Source organism: Asparagus officinalis, chromosome 1, assembly GCF_001876935.1.
Source record: "Asparagus officinalis chromosome 1, Aspof.V1, whole genome shotgun sequence".
Lineage (NCBI taxonomy): Eukaryota > Viridiplantae > Streptophyta > Magnoliopsida > Asparagales > Asparagaceae > Asparagus > Asparagus officinalis.
The window spans coordinates 33,077,573-33,087,313 of record NC_033794.1 but is presented as its reverse complement, the minus strand read 5'-3'; the positions used below and the strand labels follow the sequence as shown (position 1 = coordinate 33,087,313).

General features: G+C 36.1%; 1 long non-coding RNA gene across 1 annotated transcript; it reads right to left on the bottom strand.

The window, feature by feature from the left end:
- On the bottom strand, positions 1,174–4,033 carry LOC109822555. The gene is made up of 6 exons (XR_002242172.1): positions 3,837–4,033; positions 3,489–3,519; positions 3,374–3,392; positions 2,868–2,969; positions 2,683–2,744; positions 1,174–1,463 (listed from the first exon to the last, which is right to left on the bottom strand). It is a non-coding gene; the product is annotated as an uncharacterized LOC109822555 (long non-coding RNA).

The window sequence follows — 9,741 nt, the reverse complement described above, 5'->3', positions numbered from 1 at the left end:
AGTCTCGAGGAATCAAAGGGTTTTGTATAGGGTCAAACTGCTCTGCTGATCAGAGATGAGTTTGTTTCCATTTGGTAGTTTAGCTTTTCAATACCTTTTGAATAAATTATTTGGCTAGCTGGATTTGGAATGTGGTGAGTTTGTTTCCATCCTCTAGGTAATGTTTGGGCTTCGTCCTTAACTTGCATTTTACGGACCTTGTGCTTACGCTTCAATGGCTTTTTTAACTTTAAGTAATCTCTTACTCCAAGCGGGTTAAATTTAGAATAGCGTTTTTTCCCAAACACAACTTTTGGAAACCCCTCAAGTAATTGAACGATCTCAGTACCTGTCAGTTGACGCGACTTCATTCTTTTCTCAACTGTGCCATCAAACTTAGCTGATAATTTTTTGTACTTATGACTCAAGGGCAACCACCTTCGATTAAACCAATAACAACTCTTTCGGCTATGTGCTAATTGAAGAGCTTCAAATTCTGGACCACATAAAGGACAAGCACACTTGCCCTTCGTAGAGTACCCGGACAGATTAGCATAAGCTGGAAAATCATTAATCACTAGTAGAAGACAGGGCATTGGCGACGGGGAAATCCGTCACCAATACCCTAAAATCCGTCACCAATACATATTGGTGACGGAAATGGATCCGTCGCCAATAAATCCATCGCCAATAAGTATTGACGACGGGTTTCCCCGTCACCAATACTTATTGGCGACGGACGACTATTGGCGACAGATTTCTTTGGCGACGGGTTGTTTTCGTCGCCAATAAACATTGGCGACGGGTAAATCCGTCGCCAATGCCTAAAACATTAGCGACGGGGATTTACCCGTCGCCAATGTTTTAAGCATTGGCGACGTCCGTCGCCAATAAGCATTGGTGACGGAGAAATCCATCGCCAATAAGCATTGGCGACGAAGAAATCCGTCGCCAATGCTTAAAACATTGGCAACGAGTAAATCCCCGTCGCCAATGTTTTAGGCATTGGCGACGGATTTCCCCGTCGCCAATGTGCTTTGGCAACGGGGAAATCTGTCGCCAATGTATATATCTACGTAAAAAAAAATTAAATTTTCTGGTAGCCTCCCATACGAGAATACACATATAACCTATATCGACATCAATCCAATGATAATATTTAACAATATATCATAAAATCAACCATGATATACATTCACATTCAAAATAAATACTCATCCAATTTCATCTGTCAATCCATATTATCGAACAATACTCATCATCTAATCACAATCACAATATATCTCGCATGCTCAAATAATATTCATCCACTACGCAATAAAAAACACAAATATATTACATATAAGTAAAATTCAAAAGTCATAATTTGTCTTAACACAAGTCTCACTCACTCCTCGTCATCGTTGTTGTCGGCATCCTTGTTATCAGCATCGCCTGCATTAGAACGTCGTATCGTACTACTGCTCCCTACGGGAGCCTCTAACCTGAAAAGATTATCACTCCACATAAGATATATATACCAAAAATTTCATAATAAATACATATATGTCACGTCATATATACCTCTCCACCAGCATGAACTTCATGCTCGTCAAACGCCAAAAAATATCATAAATTAAGAATTCTAATTAGAAATACATGTGTGCAAATATTAATAAATTAGGAAGTTAATAGTTTAAGGATTATTCCCTGTGTTATCATTTATATTCATTGCACCACAAGTAAAAGCAAACTAAATACATACCATGTAAATTACTCCTTTTATTTGATTAAGAAAAATAAATCTTTTTCTACAAAACTTGACTCGTAATAACTTTTTCAATTTAGATTTTTATATTTACTATGCATTTAATTTATATTCTAAACACATGATGCCTTCAGTGGCAATTAGAACAACAATAGACTTCACGATGACCCCTACCCTTTCATCTATATAATTTATTACCAGCAACAGATTTTCCAATACATGTATGGTGTCCTTCAGAATTCCTCCCTCTCGCAACAATATTGCTAAATTTATGAATGGTCCCCTATGTATCCTAAGATAATCAACACAACTTGAGCTTGGTCTGCCCAATATCCTACTCATGTGGATGTTCCTATGTAAATCTCTAATGACAGATGGTTCTCGAGGTATGGAGGTCTTCTTCGAAGCATAAAATTCTTGGACAATGACGAATAGTAAATGGAGTAAAGTCTTAGTAGCAAATGAACACATGCGCAGTACAATCTCCTCTTCCACTGAACTCATCTAATTTCATAGAAAATGTGTAGTACTTATTTGCTTACACACTCGGTCAAAATCTGATACATGCATATGCAAATTTTAGAAATACTTCAACATAGAAATTTTATAAAATAAAATTTTACAAATTTTAGAAATACTTCAACATAGAAATTTTATAAAATAAAATTTTAAATATCATATGTGAGAATTTCCACATATTTATACACATTTGAGTAACCAGTTTCATGCATATAAAAATTCCATACAACTTCTGTAGATATAATGAAATTTATGTATGGAAATTTTACAGCTTATACAATTTCGAGAAATAAAAGTTGTCTGCATATGAAAACTTCTACATCTTCTCTTGATTGATTTTTTATATATATTAGTATTAGTATTTAATTGTGAATTATTTTAAAACATTGAAGAAGAAACACATCCAAGAAGAAACAGGGGAAAGATAGAACAGGTACCTGAAGGGGTGAAATCGATGACGTCCTTGTCCTCTAATACAAGGAGGACCTTAAGCAGCAAACTAGACTCATAAATCATGTCAACAAATATATCCATAATTATTAAATTATATAATAAAAATGTTACTTAATACAAGAATATGATTTCAAACCAGAGTTTAAAGCCACAAAAGTTAGAAGCATACCCATTCCTTTTATGATGCTCAATATTTTCTCTGGTTTGTTATCTTTCAATCCCTCTTTCTTGAGAAACTTCTTCAGGATTTGATATATCCTCAACCAAGTCTCTGCACATAAAGATCAAAATCCCAAAGGCATGAAGGTTCCTTTTTCCTTACAAATGATACTCAATTTTTGGACATGAATTTAACAAAAACGAAATAGATAACAATCAGGGTGACATTACAATATGGAAGCTCCGGAAAGTTAAGGACATCATGATGCATAATTCATTTAGTCTGCTTCTTAATTTTAGTAATTAGGCATCATGGAAGTTAAGGACATCATGATGCATAATTCATTTAGTCTGCTTCTTAATTTTAGTAATTAGGCATCATGGACCGAATAACTATAGAAAATATAAGAATTCATTTAGTCTGCTTCTTAATTTTAGTAATTAGGCATCATGGACCGAATAACTATAGAAAATATAACCACACTCGGAAACCAAGGAGTAAAGAAAGGTACCCACTTGGTATACTTGTAGTCTCCTGCAATAACCAAGAACAAAAACAGCCTCCTAATCAGTAATAGAGTACAAACAATGCACCTTTTCCAGACATGGAGGGTAGAGAATAATAACTTACCAATGTCATGAAGAAGAGCAGCAATCTCCACCTGTAAAAAAGCAAAAAAAAATAAAAATTGTTAACGACTGCATATCATCTCATACTTAAAAAAATTATCCAGCCTCTATATGGTATACTGGATTCAATCATAAACATGGTTGATCAAACGCTACACTTGCAACATTTTCTATTATCCAATTAAAGATTACACTCATACCCAAATTATCAAATATCTGGTGTGCCAACAAAAGATTAAATAGAAAAGAGAAAAAACAGACAGCATTCAGGTCTAGTCAGCAAATTATCAAACACTTGATGTGCATTAAAACAAAAAAGTCAAGCAATTCGGTCCCAATCTTTTCTTACTATCTCCAAGCAATGGTCGTTCAGTCCTTCCTCTTTAGCTAAGGAGCGGACGGCGGTGGAGTCACGGAAGCTGGAGCAGTAGAAGAAGGAGATGCGACCGCGGGGGAAGGGCCTGGGGTTGACGACGAGGCTGAGGCCAGAGATGTGGAACTCGGTGACGGTGACGGCGGGGATCGGGGGAGAGCGAGGAGCTGCCGCGAGGATTGACGGCGGCCGGAGGTGGGCTAGGTCGGCCGAGCCATTCAAGTGGAGGCCCGGCGGTGGTTTCGGGCTGGGGGAGGCTGGCGTGGGGATGGAGGAGGAGCTGCTAGAGGAGGCAATAAGCAGTGGGGATTCTAGGGTTATGGTTTGAGCATTAGAGAATGAGTTAAAGTTTGCGCATTAGAGAATGCGAGAGAAGAAGGAAGGAGGCGCCCAATTTTTAGAGAAGAACGAAGGAGTCGCCCAATTTTTTTTAGATTTTCTTACTACTTGAGCGCCCAAATTTTCATTTCCCACATTTTATTTCAAAACAGATTTGATATTTTAATTAATTTAATTTATAAATGAAAAGGTGAACCGTTATTAATAGGAAACTAGAATTAGTTATTATCATAACCATTACTAATAACATTTATTAGCAAATCCCAAAATAACATTTGATATTTACAAATAACATTTATTATGATTTGATATTTCTTACTAATAACATTTATTATCATAACCATTACTAATAACATTTATTAACAAACAAAATATTACAAATTATAATATTACAAATTCCAAAATATTGTTGAAACAAACAAAGTTTTATGGAAATTTTCTTTTAGTTCGAGGAAAATAAAATAAACTAATAAAAAGTCATAAAGATATATAAAAAAACACTAACAAATCTTTAATATTTCAAAATTAGTCACTCAAATCATGGAAATTTCTATTACATCACTCAAATCATCACAATGCTCATAATTAGGTTCCCTGGTTAACACCAATTAGATTTAGAAAAATATTCCTTTAAATCTAACTTTTCATCAATAAAATTTCTCTTTTCAATATTTTCTTCGTGGATTCGAAGTTCTTCGTGGATTCGAAGATCGTTCTTTGTGGATTCAGAGAACACCCTTGGTGGATTCTGAGGTTATAACTTTCACGCTACGTCACACGTATAACTAAAAATGATCTCCTCGGTGTAGGCATCGAAAATTGCCTATAGGTTTCCACGAACAGCTCAGTGTTAAGGAACGACGATGAACGTCACTATCCGGTTCACAGGAGTTCGATTGATGTCGGTGAACGCTTGAAGTGAATCGACGAACTACGTGGACTAACAGAATTTCAGAGAGGTGTCTCCAACGTAGATTTGGGCCTTTAGTTGGTTTTAACCGCTCCAAACTCCCCCGGGCCTATAAATACAAGCCTCAGGCCCTCATTTTTCGAGATCTGGAATTTTGGAGATTAGGCGAAGCCCTGCCGGATTGAAGGCTGAAGGTGCACGAATTTCAGAGAGGAGAAGGAGAGATCAGATCGAGTTCTTCAACGTAAGAGAGAGAGAGATTCGTCAGATCTACAGTTTCCCGGATCCGTTCCTTAAGAGAGAGAGAGATTCGTCAGATCTACAGTTTCCCGGATCCGTTCCTTAAGATTATCCCGTTGCGGTAATCTTAAGAAGAGTGATTATCTCGCCTTAAGATTATCCCGTTGCGGTAATCTTAAGAAGAGTGATTATCTCGCTTCGCCGAGATAAGAGCTACGATTTCTCGATCCATTCGCGGATAGACGAAGCTCTGCCCAAATTTTCAGCAATCAGATCTGATCGACGGTGGTCCACGGATAAACCCCGGCACAGGCAAAGATCCCACGCAAGCAGAAGACCGATAAACGATCTCTGCGTTTGTTTGATAAAGTTGTAAACTTTTTATTTTCATTGTGTAAGGAGATCTTATAAAAAGATCAACTTTTTTTATTTTATTCGAATTTATTGTAACGACTAAAGTTGTAATAGATTCGATAATAATAAAAACATCAACTTTCACCGCAAACACTCGGTATCTCTTCATTTTCTCATTATTTTCACTTTTCGCATCATTTTCTCTAAACTAATCAAAGTCGAAGCCAAAAACTCACGAATACTTATCCAATATCAAAGTATATCTATTTCGCTAAAGAAATTAATTTTCAAGTATTATTAAAATTCATAAATAAATAAGAATTATTCTGATATGCTATATATATGATGTGTATATATTTAAATCAAATTTTAATTAGAAAATAGATTTTCTCATCATTTTCTCATCATTTTCAATTTTCTCATCATTTTCTCTAAACTAATCAATGATGAAGTCAAAAACTCACAAATATGACATCATATATGCAATAATACAAATAACATGTGGTAAATTTTAAACGAATATTTAATAAACAAACAAATCGAATATACATCTGGTTAAATTCTAATCGTTAGCAAACTTGAATTTGTTAAATGAACTACATAATCGAATATGATTGAATATATTTGAACAATTATCAAACTATTTGTTAATTATTTGGTTCATTTACATTCCTAGATGTGTTAATAATTTACATAATTTGGTGGACTATAGTTAAAATATTATAGATTTGAGGGACTAATATTAAAATAATTCTTAAATTTTTGTGGGGCCACTCATTAACAATGAGATAATCAATCACTAACGTTAATTTTTTTACGATGGACACATTAGCATTGACAACGGATAGCATCCGTCACCAATAAGTATTGGCGACGTATTCGAATCCGTCGTCAATAAGTATTAGCGACGGAACATTGGTGACGGCTCGAATCCGTCGCCAATACTTTATTTATTGGTGACTGGTATTCGTATCTGTCGCTCATACTTATTGGCGATGGATCGAATCGTCTGCACAATAATGTATTATAGCAGCGGACATTAGCGCGGTCGAATCGTCGGCTGAGTAGTTATTGGGCGACCTGGATCGATTATCCGTCATCCTATCTAATTGGCGACGGATTTGATCCGTCGCTATCGTTTTCACCGTCTCCAAAGGTTATGGGGCGAAGTATAAATTCATTGTTGCGACGGATTGAAATCCTGTGCAATACAAACATTGGGACGGAAACATCCCCGCGCCAATGTTTTCGTGCTAATGTTGGTATTTGGCGGCGGATTTTGAAATCGTTCGCCTATGCCCGTCTGCAATGCTCAGTTTCTACTAGTGAATCGTCATGATAGATGATATCTGTAATAAACGATCTTTTAATGGGCAGCCATATTGCTATTAAATATCTCGTTCAGGACATAATATGTTTTAGCTCATCAATAGAGCTCTAAGAGACATAATATCTATATTCTCGGAGCATGCTTACCTGGGTAGTTCAGTATAATGAAAGTTTCATAAAGTAGTTCATACAAAGCAATGGAGGTAAATATTTCCACAACTTTCTGAGTGTGGCAGCTGGATTCAGTTCTTTGACTGGACTCAGGGAGTTGAGGCCGCTGAGCTAGCAATTCTCTCATTTGTTGGATAGCTAACTCCATTTCTGTCTTCACTTCAGCTCTAATTTCTTCACGTTGTTTGGCTAGAGCTTCTTGAAGTATTTGAGTAAATTGATCAGAGGTGATCGTGAGTACTTCTCTGGTTCGTCCCGTGCCAGACATTGTATCATCAGAAGCAATGGCTGAACAAGTGTCTGAGAATTCATCCTCCGAGGACATTCCTTCATGCATTCTCTTGTAATCTCTGCGCCTGATGGCTCTTAATTGGAGTCGAGACATCCTCTTTGCCGTTTCCTTGTTCATGTATAATCTTCGCAATCTAGGAGCCAATGGAAAATGTCGAAGCACTTTTGACTGGAAATTTCTTCTGTGTTATCCCTGTCTCCGTTGTAATCCTTGTTGAAGAATTTGTGCGCTGTTTCCACCTAGAAACTCCACATGTCGGACACTCTTGAAGGTCTTTTTTGGCTTTGTGGTACAAAATACAATCATTCGGACATGCATCAATCTTATTATAATCAAGACCCAGAGCAGAGACAATCTTCTCAGCTTGATAAGTTGTTTGGGGTATGCTATTCTCTCCTCCAGGGATTACAGTCCGAAGCAAATCAAGAAGCATTTCAAAATAATTATCTGACATACCGCTAAGTGTCTTAATATGAAGGAGTTTCAGCATAAATGAAAATATGGAGTACTCGGTACATCCCTCATATAACAATTTATTTTTGTCTTTGAGCGATCCAAGATTATGTCGGGAGTCGCACGTCTAAAACCACCCCTTTGCGGGTATGGGGTCTTAACGGGCTCCGAATGCTGATTTTGCATAAGTCCAGACTTTGGAATCCAAACTTGGCGGAGTTTCGGTGGTTCTTTGGTCACTGTTTCTTTCCTCCTTTCTCGTCTTTGTTGTGAGAGAGCACAGACAAGAGCTGCGTTTGCACGACGCTTTTGTATACGTTCTTTGAGGGTCGAACGAGCCCTTTTGACGAGAATCAACATCATATTCTGTAGGTCGAGGAAAAATATCATTCAACAATATTTCTGTGTCATCTATTCGTTGACCACTGGACGTACCAACATGCATATTTGGATCCTCATCTTCAGTGATACCTTCCCCATGCCAGTTCCAGTATTTATATTACTCATCAAAACCTGATTTTATTAGGTGAATCCGTATATCATTTCTATTCAGCAGCTTCAAATTCCTACACCTACAACAAGGACAATACATAGCACCGCTTCTTAAATTTCTCGGATTCATTTCCGCATAACGCATGAAGGCTTCACATCCCTCCTTGTATCGTGTGTCATGAAATCTACGATGCCTAGGGATATCTATCCATGATTTGTTAGGAATTATCCTCATCTGTAAAGTATATATAATTATTAAATACGATTAGTCTCACAACTACTAATACATCCATTACTCTTATACATTCAACACATATCAAACATACATTCATATATGATTTAACAATATGAATATTTATCTACATAAAATATATATAAAACGTAAGTAAAAACTAATTACACTAATCTTGCGGCAGTCATAGGAAGGCTTCTATCCATTAAGAATATAGTAGTGCTTACATCTAACTTCATATACTTTGTATATTTTCATTTCTTGAAAATTTTGGTAGCACCTACCCGCTGTTCTCCCTGTACACTGTGCGGATGTTATTATGCGTATCAGTAATAACCCAAAACATAGAACAACATACGCTTATTGTACACGCAGAACAACGAATAGGTGCTGCCAAAACTTTCAAGAATGAAAATATACAAAGTATACAAAGTTGGATGTATGCACAACTATATTCCTAACCCGTCCGAGAAGGACAGATCCAATAATTACGAATTTCAGTACCAATTTTTTATTCCTATAATATAAAATAAACGCTCATTTTTGGGAGAAAACTTCGTCTCCTACTCAAATCTGAGTCGTATATCATATATTATAAGTCCAAATAATTGGATGTAATTATTGGACGGAAGTCTAGGGATAACGTTATTTTTTTATTCACCTAAATTGGATTATAACACATTATAAAAATTTATAATGTGTTATATATCACTCTATTTTTTAAAAAAAATTATTTCACATATTTTCACATCACAAACTTAAATAATCATACATACTTATAGCACGAATGAAACTTAAATGAGTATTGTAAGTGTTTAAAATTCAATAATGATTACTAGTGTTGTACAAATGAATTAACATGTAGTTGAGTTAGGGTTTTCAGAATTTTACTCGTTTATTTTTTTTTATCATAATTAGGGTTTTAAACCAAATTCAACAATAAATAATAATAAAATTGAAATTTCTAAAGCTCAGTAGAAAAATCATACCTTTTAAACTGATTCAACAAACGGACACCGCCGAAGGAGGGGGGGTCGGGAGGTTCCGGAGGAGGGGGGGTCGGGAGGGG